A 12,462-nucleotide genomic window follows, 5' to 3' on the forward strand; every position below is an offset into this window, starting at 1 on the left:
TTACAAGAGACTCGTGGCCCCCAACGCCCTAGCAATTCAAGTGCTTGTCGTAATGCTTCTTAAATTTTGTGAGGGTACTTGCCTCTGCCACCTTTATAGGCAATGTGCTCCAGATTCCAATCAACATCTGTGTGAAAAAATCCCCCTCAGATCCCCTCTAAGTCTTCTACTTCTCACACTATTCCTATGCTTTCTTATTTTAAATACTCCCACCACGGGAAAATAGATTTTTACTATCTACCCTACCTTCCTCCCCCCAACTCACCTCAGAATTTAAAGAAAGAGATGAAGATTAGCTTTATTTGTTGGTTGTATATCGAAACATTAATATATACAGGGAAATGCATTGTTTACATCAAACCTAATCAGCCTGCACTTGCCAGCACGCTTCTGGCTCCAACATAGCTTGCCTACAATTCACTAAACCTAGCCATTTGTCTTTGGAATGAGGGAAGAAACCAGAGGACCTCGAGGAAACCACACGATCAGTGGAGAATATACAAACTCCTTACAGACAGTGACGGTTGATTGGAGCTTGATCAGTGATGGTTGGCGCTGTAAACTGCTTAACTACAGAGTCTTTAATCTTTATGTACCTATGCCTTCTTATTTTAGACACTCTCACCACAGGAAAAAGACTTCTTACCCTACCCTAACTCTCCCCATTAGAATTCTTTATACCTCTATCAAGTTGCCCCTCAGCCTCCAAGACAACAAACCAAGTCTCTGCAGTCTCTCTTTACACTGAAATGCTCCTTTCCAGGCAGCCTCCAGGTGAATCTCATTTGCCCCACATTTCCAAGACATATCGGCAATTTAGATATTCTCTTGGGCAAAGACTGCAGATACAAGGACCCAACAAAAAGGGATAATTGCTTTGCATAATCTATACAAAATCAGACTTTTCAAGCCAAATCCAGGTAGGATCTCTGTCTAGCAACAGTAGCACTGAAGACACAAACAAGATCATGCAGGACTTTCAACTGACTGAATGGACTATAGCTCCAAGTGTCAATTTCCTGGGGTACAATAAAAGGATTGCCCAGAGATCACAGAGAGGAGCTTAGACCTAATGTGATTGGGTGAAATGGATCATAGCAAAATGGTATACAAAATGGCCACCCTCAGGGAGGAGAAGCAACACCTTATATTCCATCTAGGTACCCTCCAATCTGATGGTATGAATATCAATTTCTCCGTCCAGTAAACCAATTCCCCCCCCTCTTCTTTTAACCCCAACTTTGACCTTTTAATTCTTCTCACCTGCCTATTACTTCCCTCTGGGACCCCTCCTCCTTCTTCCCCATTTCCTATGGTCCACTCTCCTCTCCTATCAGATTCCTTCTTCTCCAGCCCTTGACCTTTCCCACTCATCCGGCTTCATCTATCACCTTCCAGATAGCACCTTTCCCTCTCCTCCCCCAGCTTTTTATTCTGGCATCTTCCCCCTTCCTTCTCAGTCCTGAAGAAGTGTCTCAGCCTGAAATATCGACCATCTATTCATTTCCATAGATGCTGCCTGACCTGCTGAATTCCTCCAGCATTGCGCGTGTGTTAAAATGGTATACAAAATGGCCACCCTCAGGGTGGAGGACCTTATATTTTGTGTGTGTTAAAATGGTATACTTGCTTTATATTTCCTACAGGTTCTGTTTCTTTTAATCATGCTCTTGAGACACATTTTTATCATGTTACACTCTGACACAGCTGAGACTGACCTTTCTGACTGGAACCATTGTGGCTGGAAATGTGGATAGTGGTGCAATAGTCTTGCAGAGATTTAGCCGTTGCCTTGATGTCCTCAGGCTGACCTGACAGGGTGACACTCAGACAGTCAGATTGATGGATGAAAGCAGGAAATGAGGCTGACAAGCTGAAAATTGGATTCCAACACCAAGCCACTGGGAACAGCGCAAGATTCCTGGCCCCATATAAAGGTGATAAATTGCGGGTGGGATGTGGAAATAGTTGATTAAAAAGCTGCCAAACCATGAGTAATTAAACGGTAAACAAGTCTGATAGTTCTCAAATGACAGACCACTCTGTTTACACCAGAACATTTTGTGGTTGGGCTCCATGTTAAGTTTAAAGAATGACGGAGTCACGACAGAAGATTTCCTGCAGTACGTAAATGCCTCATGCCTCAGATGCTGCCTTCTTGTGAGGGACGGTCCTTCTCACCACCTTTTTGGAAAACTGCTCTTTTGTGAGTTCTTGACCTCTGCAGCAATGTGGTTTAACACCAGGAGATCCTAGTGAAACACGGATTGGGTATCAGTACATAGGTTATTGCTGAGTTACTGTCACTTTACAGCACCACTGATAACCTCTGCTTATTCTCTGTCACTTTCCTTATGATGGAATATGCTGATGGGGTGATATTAGCTGGACTGCATTTTTTTTAACGTTTTTGTTTTTTATTCTCTCTCACCATCTGCCACACACCCAGTTTGACAACTACAGGTATGTCCGTCGTCTCCTGGCCGCCAGATATCCTTGATGATGGACTCACCTACAGCACATTCTGTGCCCTAGTAACACCGAGTGTTTCTTCTAACCAATGGAGGAGGCAGCTGGTAATCAGCAGGATGTTTCCTTGTGCACGACTGTTTTGCTGGTGGAGCACGTACGCAGTCGAGAGCCAATTTTTGACCTTCCTAATCCAAGTGCATCCCCAAGTGTGTAGCCTCTTGCCACCATGTCTGATGGGTCTAACCAGCAAATGGATGTGATAGATGCTGAAGAGGGAATAGTGGGCTTGTTGGACCAGAACAGCCTGTTACCTTGTTCATCATCATTACGTGCTGTGTTGCATTACATCGCCGATCACGATCATGAACGTTCTTGGCAATTTTTCCTACAGAAGTGGTTTGCCATTGCATTCTTCTGGGCAGAACCTTTACAAGACGTGTGACCTGAGCCATTATCAATACATTTCAGAGACTGTCGACCTGGTGTCAATGGTCGCATTACCTGGACTTGTGATATGCACCAGATGTTCATACCACCATCCACCACCTGCTCCTATGGCTTCATGTGACCCTGATCGGGGGGCTAGGCAGGCGCTACGCCATGCCCAAGGGTGATGTCCAAGGCAGCGGAAGGAAGGAGTGCCTTGTACCCCCTTTATTAGAGACTTATCTACACCCCGCCACTCTCTAAATAAAAAAATATATACACAAATATTGGGCTGAAAGAACATTACGATTCTGTGAACACAATAGTGTCGATCTGCAGGCAAGGCTCTGCAAATATCTGCACCAGTCTACAGATATTAGGGAGGTGTATGTCATACACTTGCAATAAAAGGGATGAGGCTAGGCGTGTCACTGGTTTAGTCAAATCTGGTGACTAGGTCAAGGCTTGATGGTCCTTGTTTTTTCTCACTATGTTTTGACATTGGCAAGGATATCTGCATGAACCATCCTTGAAACAAACCTGGTAAATTATAGCCAACTTTTGTGGTGGTCTGAAGCACACCAATAGCTGGGTTAAGTCTACCAAAACACATTTCACTTCAGATCTTCAAGAGTTGATTTTTGATCCATTAATCATAGAATTATTCCAGTTATGCAAGATGGAAGGATCTTGAAGAGCTCTAGTATTCTCATTCCAGATGGAAAGTATTAATTTGTCTCTTTTATTTTAACATCTTCTGTAATCTCACTTTCTGATGACCAGGACCATTGAGGAGGATGGGGAGGTGGGTGGGGTGGATATGGAGAGAAGCTGAGTGACCGGAACATTGGCCCCTACTCGCTAAGAATTACTAAGCACTTTCAGGACAAATACAGAAGTGCAGAATGCATGTGCATTGAGCATGCCAAATCGTGCAGGTTTACATTGCTGAAGAGGCTTTTGTTACCAGACGCTCCCAACCGCACTAGCTTCCAGGACTTAGAAGCCCTAATTCTCCAGAGTATGGATAGCTGGCATGGCCCCTATAAGGGTTCAGGACGGTCCACCTAATTGGCAATCATGTCTTGGGCACCAAGAATTGAGTATGTAAAGAGTACCTGGACTGAGGTTCGGAGCTCAATCGTAAGTTCTACTAGTGATATCATCTAGCGTTTGTTTTGTGCTCAGATCCAGTTTGATATCGTGTCTCGATCCTTGCTTCGGATACTCCATCCTTGTCAAGGTCTCTGGTCACAGGTCTTGCTGCCCATCAATTACTCACAAAGTCAGAAAATACTGGAAATGCTCAGCAGTTCGGCCTGCATCTGTAGAAAGTGAAACAGTGTTAATATTTTAGGCAAGTCTGAGATTTTTCATCTGGAAGGATTTTAGATATTAAGTGCTAATTCCTCTTGACTTTCCACAGATGCTGACTAACCAGGATGAATATTTCCAGAATTTTCTATTTTTATTTCAGCATCTGCAGTACTTCTGACGTTCAGTCACTAATAATTCACTGGGCTTCTCGGAGGATAGAACCTGGTGCCCGTCCTGACATCCAGGCAAAGAAACATGTTCAGGATGCTGAGGTGAGATCTGGTGCTGGTTACCTAAGCTCTAGCATTTTGCTCAGCTGCGCTGGCCTTAGCAAAGTTCTCATTGATTGGGGCTGATCAACAAGATGGGATTGTGGAAGCTGTTGTTGAGCTAAGGAGAAAGAGAAGAATGGAGAAAAGCACACAGACAGAAATGGGAAGAAAAGTCATGCAGAAGAGAGAATGCCAGAGAGGGTGCCACACAGTGTGAGCTTTGTTCTGGCCTATTAGATCACTTTCTTGCAGCTTCCAAGGGATTTATAACACCTGGAATTCATTTCTTAGAAAGTTGGCAATGGATCTTCTGTTGCCACCTTTAATCATAGGGTCATAAAATAATACCGCAAGGAAATACGACTGGTTCATGAGAACCGCAGCATTCTCCCTGCTAGTCCTAGTTGCACATTTGACCCATAACCCTCCCAGCCCCTCCCTCCATGTACAGTACCTATCCAAACGCCTCTTAAGAGTTATAATTGTACCCTGCTTGACCACTTCCACTGGCAGCTCATTCCAGGTACTCACTACCCTCTATGTAAAGTTACCCCCCAGGACTCGTTTAAGTCTTGCCCCTCTTGCCTTGTATCTGTGCTGTCTGGTTTTGGGTTTCTCAGCCCAGGGGAAAACCATCCACCTTATCCATGATTTTATAAACTTCTATGAGGTAAACCTCTTCAGGTAGCATTGTAGTTAGCGTGATGCTTTTGCAGCTCAGGGTGTCAGAATTTGGAGTTCAATCCCGGCATCGTCTGTAAGGAGTTTGTACATCCTCCCCATGGACTGCGTGGGATTTTCCTGGCTGCTTTGGTTTTCTCCCACAGTCCAAGGATGTACCAGGTAGGTTAATTGGTTATTATAAATTGTCCTGTGATTGGATAGGGTTAAATTATGGTTGTCGGGGGTAGCTGGAAGGTGTGGCTCGAAGGGCCAGAAGGGCCTATTCTTCTCTGCGTCTCTAAATAAAATAGAGTAAATAAAATTTTCCTGTGCTCTTGGGAATAAAATCCAGCTGGCCGACTTCTCCCCATTATCCCTATTATAACCTTATCATTTGTTAATTTATTAGAGGTAATATTACTTTGTGTGTTATGTGTGTGAGTTATAGGTACCATGTTGTGCACCTTGGTCTAAAGGAATGTTGTTTTATTTGCTGATATACATGTATATGGTTGAATGACAATATTTATTATTGAACTTGAAGTCAAACTCTGGTACTCTAGCCTGGGCAGCATCTACGTAAATTTCTTCTGCTCCATCTCTAGCTTGACAATACCTTTCCTATAGCAGGGTGACCAAAACTGTATACAGGACTCAAAGTGTATCCTCACCAACAAGTTAAGTAACTGCAAAACAACATCTCTATTCCAACCTAGTGCCCTGACAGATGAAGGTCAGCATACTAAATTCCTTCTTCACCTTGCCTACCTGTGTGGCAGCTTTCAGCAATCTGTGCACTTGTACTCCTATTTCCCTCTGTTCCAGAACATTTGTCAGTGCCCTGCCCTTCACCGTATAAGTCCTACCCTGGTTTGACTGTCTAAAGTGTGTCACACTTATCTAAGTTGAAATCTATTTTCTCTTCTTCAGCCCATCTCCTTAACTGATCAAGATCTCTCTGCAATTTATTGTAATCTGCTTCACTATCAACAAGACCCACTAATTTAGAATCATCAACATACATGCTAATTGTGCATTGTATATTTATATCCAAATCATTTACATAAGTAATGAATAACGAGGTTCCAAAACTGACCACTGGGGCACCCTACTAGACACTGAAAAGTGACTTTCAAATATCGTACTCTTCTTCCTATCAATGAGCCAGTTCTGAATCCACCTCTCTAGTAACCCCTGGAATCCCATGCAGCCTAATCTTCCAGAGTAGCCTGCCATGCAGCATCTTGTCAAAAGCTTTATTAAAGTTCATGTAGACAACATCTACTGCTCTATCTTCACTGTCTCTCTAAGCTACCTTTTCAAAACTCCAAAACATTCATCAGACATGATCACCCATGTACAAAACCATGCTGATAATTTAGGATCGTCCTTGACAATTTATGTGAAGGTAGATCTGGTTCCTCAGAATTCCTTCTAGTGACTTTCCTACAATCAAATTCAAGCTCACTTATAGTTCCTGGCTTGCCCTTGCTACCCTTCTTGAGCAATGGGACAACATTAGCCACCCTCCAATCTTCTGGAACTTAATTAGTAGTTAACAATGAAACAAATATCTCTATGAGAGACTCTACCATTTCTTCTCTAGCCTCTCATAAGGTATGGGGTGTGTAATTGGTTAGGCTGTGGGGATTTGTCACTTTAATGCATTTCGAAGTTGAAAATACTTCTTTCCTTGTAATATGCACATGATCCAAGACCCCATTACTTAGTACCCTTACTTCTTTGGCATCCTTAGTAAACAACAAGGAGAAATAGATAATAAAATTTTCAATTCTCTCCAATCGCTTCACACATCAGTGGGCCTGATGGTCTTTAAGACAATCTAGTCTCTCCCTAGTCACTCTTTTATGTTAGTATTACTGAGGAATCTCGGTCTTATTTTTTAACCCTTCCTGCCAAATCTATCTTATAGCCTCTTTGAGTCCTCCTAATTACCCTTTTAAGCCTAGTCTTAAACTTTTAATATTCTGAATTGATTTTATTGAATTGAATTGACTTTATTTCTTATATCCTTCACATACGAGGAGTAAAAATCTTTACGTTATGTCTCCATCTGAATGTGCAATGAGCAATTTATAGTAATTTGTAATAAACAGTATGTACAAAAGAACAGTCAATATAGCTTAAAAATACAATTGTGTCAGCATGAATTAAGCAGTCTGATGGCCTGGTAGAAGAAGCTGTCCTGGAGTCTGTTGCTCCTGGCTTTCATGCTGCAGTACCGCTTCCCGGATGGTAGCAGCTGGGACAAGTTGTGGTTGAGGTGACACGGGTCTCCAATGATCCTTTTGGGCCCTTTTTACACACCCGTCACTGTAAATGTCCTGAATAGTGGGAAGTTCATATCCACCCATGTGCTGGGCTGTCCCTGCGATTGAGGGAGGTACAGTTCCCATACTAAGCAGTGATACAACCAGTCTCAATTGTGCCCCTGTAGAAAATCCTTAGGATTTGGCGACTCAGGCCAAACTTCTTCAACCATTTTGATGTATAAGAGGCGCTGTTGTGATTTTTTCACCACACAGCTGGTATGTACAGACCACGTGAGGTACTCAGTGATGTGTATACTGAGGAACTTAAAGCTGTTCATCCTCTCAACCCCAGATTGATTGATGTCAATAGGGACTAGCCTGTCTCCATTCCTCCTGTAGTCCACAACCTTTGTTTTTGTGATATTGAGGGAGAGGTTGTTTTCTTGACACCACTGTGTTAGGGTGATGACTTCTTCTCTGTAGGCTGCCTCATTATTATTTGAGATAAAGCCAATCAATGTAGTATTACCTGCAAATTTAATCAGCAGATTGGAGCTGTGGGTGGTGACACAGTCATGGGTATAGAGAGTAAAGGAAGGGGCTTAGGGCACAGCCCTGAGGGGCTGCTGTGTTGAGGGTCAGAGGTGAGGATCCCACTCTTACCACCATTTAGTGAGGGACTCACTCGTACCCAATGTATGCTTCATTCTTTTTCTTTACCAAAATTTTGATATATCTTGTCAGCCAGGATTCACTGAACTTGGTAAGTCCACCCTTCACCCGACCAAGAACAATCTGCCCCTGGACTCTTGACATGACCATTTTAAAAGCCTCCCTATTGCCAACCATTCCTTTGCCTTTAAATAGAGTCATCCAGTAGATCCCAGCTGGTTTCTGCCTAATGCCTTCAAAGTAGTCCCTGCTCCAGTTCAGGACTTTTGCCTGTGGGACCTTTTCTATTTTAAAACCAATAGAATTGAGGACACTGGACCAAAGTGCTCCCCAACTGCACTCCCCAACTTGACCACTTCATTCACAACAGATCTGGTATTTCTCCTTCCTGAGTGGTTCCTTTATACATCGTGTGAGGAAACTGTCTCGGACACACTGCAGAAATTGCATCCTGTCCAAGCCCTTTGGACTCTTGGTGGCCCAGCTGAAAGCAGAAAAATTGAAATCTCCCACAAGCATTACCTTCTCATTCCCACAACCACCTGCAATTTCTCCACACATCTGCTCTTTAAGTTCCCATTTTTCTGTCTTTTGAAAGTTGTTCTTGTACCTCTTCTTCTATTGGCTGATTTCATATTTTAAAAGTTGCCCTCAAGTTCCTCTTAATTCCTTCCCCTTCCACCTTAAACTTGTGCCCTCTAGTTCTTGGTTCCCCATCTGTTCCCCTCCTGATTTTATAGATCAATTGTTTTTGTGCCAAAGGCTGACCATTTTGCTGTGTGAAGCAGTTTCAGTTGCTAACACGACAATGTTGACAAATTAACATCATTTCTTCCCCCTCTGTGTCCACTTCTGTGGTCAACAGGAGTTGCTTTGCTGTTTTTCACCTTTGATGTCTTTTCAGCTGAAACAGAGTGTTTGCAACTGTTTACCAGTTTCAAGAGAGGTGGATGGAGTTAAAGTGGATCAAAAATTCACATTCATGCTTTGGTATTTTTGAAAGGTCAGTGAACAAAGAATTTAACATTGATCTGAAATACTATATTTAAGTGCATAGCAAAATGATGCAAGAGTATATATTTGTATGACCCACTGGCCTAGAAATTACTCCATGTTGAATTTGTGGCATTTAAACATTGTATTGATAGAAACACTTTGTGTGTGGAAATCATATTATGAGCTATAACTTCAATTAAGAAATTAATAGTATGGTGTTGCTGAGTTTCTCCTGTGTAACTCTGTAGTGAAACTGTCATTTTTGGTTTTAGAACAGTATTCCCAATGGACTTGTTGCAAATTCTTACAACTGTCAGCATGTCGCACTTCAGAAACAACCTTTGCCACTGGTGCTTAAGTGGGACACATCACAGTACAAACAACAGTCATTCAAAAACTGCATTCATGTACTTAAAACAACACTATCTCAATCATAAGGGAACAATTGCCATTGGATCTATGGAAGCTGCAATGACGGAAGTTTTGGGAGAGAGTGCAAAACAACACTTGAAAGAGTCATGTTCCTTGTGCAATGGGATTTTAGATACTCTTCAGTGCTAAATCCAAGCATTTGTGACAGGAAGTTACATGAACTGTTCAACTGGCCCCTTTCTGCTCACTCTCTCCCATAACAGTGGTATCCACTTCCCAAGAGATGAAAATGCAATACTTGTAAAAACGTGGGCACAATTTCTGAATGCCTACAAACTGGGGAGACCTGCAATGCTTTCTGCAGCGGGCTGAAGGAAAAGTAGATCGGGTATGGGGTTGGAAGACTTCTCAAATGCAACGGTGTCCAGCAAGCTGAGATGTTGTAGACATTAGTGGCTGTACCTTGGAATGATCCTCGATCTAGGACACTGAGAGAGATCTCCACAGACATGGTATCCCTATACGCAAAGTGGCTGTGTTTGGAGACACTGGATTGATTTGAGTGATTTTCCTTGATAACACTTTGTCACAGAGGAAATAAGGCTAGTAGGGACTAGTTTCGTAACTCAGAACTGTTTTTCAGTGCACTGCAGATGAAATTTATGTGTTGCGTCTTTGTTGCCATCATTCAGGGGAAGAATGAAAACCCTTCCAAAGTGGGGAGACAAATTTCCCAACATGCATAATAACACACAAGGTGCACAAAATTACTTGACTCCAAACTGAGCCCACTTTCAACATCACCCACTTTTGTTTTTCTTTCAGAGTTGTGTGAATGAAGTCAGGTTCAGTATGCTTGAACTCAAGGATATCTGAGATTTGACCTCTGGACTATAACATTACAAAGAGTTGACTAGAATTGTTTAGGTTGTCAGGCCCAGTTGAACAATGAAGGAAGAGGGAAATATCTTTCTAAGGAGGAACACAGAAGCTGCCATTATGAATTGCTGGCTAGCTGTATCACACACAGTGCTCAGTGTTTCAATCCAGTGGAGAGAAAATAATATTTCTTTCTACAAAATAATTGCAGGAATAATTGTTCAAACACCCTTCCCGCTGGTGTGAAGACTTTGAATGGGGCTAAGTCTAACTCACAGACCATTGCCCAAAGTGATTATTATGCAAGGTAAAGCCTCCTGTGTAATGACACCACGTTGACTTGGGCACCATCCTTGGCTAATGAAACTCTTTTTTTGCTTACCGCAATGGTCAGATCAGGCAGATAGCACCATTCAAAGAAAAGCAGGAAATTCTCCCTCCTGCTCACTTCCTCCATTAACCAATCCGAAAGAAAACAACTTGATTATTTGATCATAAAGCCAAAAAAAAATCCAGAAACACTCATTAGGTCAAGTAGCATTGGCAGGAAAAGAACCAGTTAATGTTTGAAATCCAGGACCCTTCGTCAGTGAAGCCTGCAATATCTATGTTCACTCCACCTTCTACTATGGCCTGATGGAAAGTAGATGAAGTTTCTTTTCCTTGAACCACCTCCCCAATAAAACAGTGACAGGTGAGGCACTTTGGTCCTGAAATGTTAACTGTTTCTCTTTCCACAGTTGTTGCCTGACTTGCTGAGTACTTCCAATATTTTCTGCTTTTATTTCCAACTCTCAATAAATTCAGTTTTTGTAATTAGTTGTTGAGATGCCATTCACAGTAAAACATTTGTAAAGAAAAAAGACAATATACTCAATTCATGTAAACTTAATCTTCAAGACTTCAGCAAAAAAACACAAATCAAAAGAAGATATTTCTTAGGAGATTGGACAGCTGAAACAAGCACAATTTCCTCATTGCACCAATACCATTTTTATAAGCTTGCTACAATTTTCATACTTATCCTGCCCCATGCTCAAAGCAAACTTTCATCTCACCTAACTGACGAAATCCTTTCCCTTGCTGAACATTGCTTAAATATTAGAATGCACTTTTAGACTTCACACTATGTTGGAATTTCCAGATCATGCACGAGTTATTTTTATTTTACCACACTGCCATCTACAGCTTGTGTGTGATAGAGCAGCTTATGGAGTCACAACATCATTGAGAGATACAACATGGAAACATACCCTCTTGCCCATTGAGTCTGCTTCAGCCATCAGTCATCCATTTATACTAATCCTACATTAATCTCATACTCTTTATTCTCCCTATGTTCTCTTCATCTGCTTCTGGATTCGATCACTCACCTACACACGAGGGCAATTTAACCTACCAACCCATGTGTCTTTAATACGCCTGAGAAAGCTGGAACATTCAGAGGAAATCCATGCAGTCACAGGGAGAAGATACGAACTCCATACAAGTATCACCCGAGCTCTGGATTATACCCGGTTCCCTCGCTCTACTAGTTGTGCCATTTATTAAAAGTTAATGAGGCCAGAGCATCGCTTTAGCACTGGCTCTGATAACGAGATCGTCGGAATTCCGTTTCACCGTGAAATGAAACTGACAGCTGCTTTAGGGTTACTGCAATGAACAACTTGATGCAGGAAGCCTAAATTTGTTCCAAGCTTTTTGGTACACTCTCCACAGACTGTTGTTTACAACCGATAAATACACATGACATATATACAGAAAGTTGCTGGAAAAGGGCCAACAATATTATGGAGGATCCCACCCACCCTGCTCATGGACTGTTTGCTCCACTCCCATCAGGGAGGAGGATATATAGTATCCACACCAGGACCACCAGTCTCAAATGCAGTTACCTTCCTGAAGCAGTAAGGTTGATCAACACCTCCACCCACTAACCCACCCCACCACCGCCACTTTATTATTTCCTGTCAGAGTACCTTATGTATGGACACTCCTGTACCCAGTATCACTTTATGGACATACAATCAATCTATGTATATAAGCTAGCTTATGCATTTATACTTACTGTGTTTGTTTATCTTATTGTGTATTTGGGCTGCATTGGATCCAAAGTAAAA

The sequence above is a fragment of the Mobula hypostoma genome, chromosome 1 (assembly GCF_963921235.1).
Source record: "Mobula hypostoma chromosome 1, sMobHyp1.1, whole genome shotgun sequence".
NCBI lineage: Eukaryota > Metazoa > Chordata > Chondrichthyes > Myliobatiformes > Myliobatidae > Mobula > Mobula hypostoma.